Here is an 876-nt window from a genome sequence, read left to right as displayed (position 1 = left end):
GTATAAGAAACCAGGATATATATATTTACATAAAATCCAAAAAGAAGTCTGACAAAAGTAGAATATAGTTAAGTTAGATCAATAACGCCGATAAAGATAGTTGTTAATTTTTACTGCCAAGTTGTTTCAATTTCATATTTTCAAGGCAAAGTAACAATACAATAAACAACGATATGACGTCATGATATTGTCTTTAGGAGATATATTAATATGATGGATTTACATTAATGGAAAAAGAAAAATAAACAAAATGTACATAAAGATCAAACTAATCCGTTTAATTTAGGCTTTAGTTTCTCAATAAAATATTACTCCTTGATTCCCTTTTGTAGGTTGTCTTGGCTGGACATTTTGTAGAATGGAAATACCATAAAATTTGGGGATATTCCCCTTGCACAGACATCAATGTGTTCACTCAACGGAATCATTCTCGTTTTAGGATCCTGGATTTGTTGTCTATGAATGATCATTCTGTTCCGTAAATTATTTGTACAGCCAATATAAAGCTCGTTGCATCCACAACATGTGATCACATATATAACAAACTTGACCAGTTGAGAATTTAAAAGATGATTCTTCAATCAGATATTTGCATAACCCGCAGAGTTTGCCATTACATTTGAGTACTTGGCAGTTATTCTCTTGGGTTTTGAAATTGGCTCTTGTCAGAATACTTTTCAAATTTTTGGGCTGTCTTTTTGATTGAAAACTACTAATTAACTATCAGTTAATCGATCTCAATCTTTTGTCAAGCCATACATCAAAAGCAGTATATCTTTATGTCTATAGATATTCGAGGTTTGGAAACTAGTCGTTGTTGTATCGCGGATTTGGTTTGGATATACGTCCACTACGCGTGATTACTGGTTGCTGAGG

This window comes from Lottia gigantea (assembly GCF_000327385.1).
Source record: "Lottia gigantea unplaced genomic scaffold LOTGIsca_68, whole genome shotgun sequence".
Lineage (NCBI taxonomy): Eukaryota > Metazoa > Mollusca > Gastropoda > Lottiidae > Lottia > Lottia gigantea.
Note: the sequence above shows the minus strand (reverse complement) of the source record.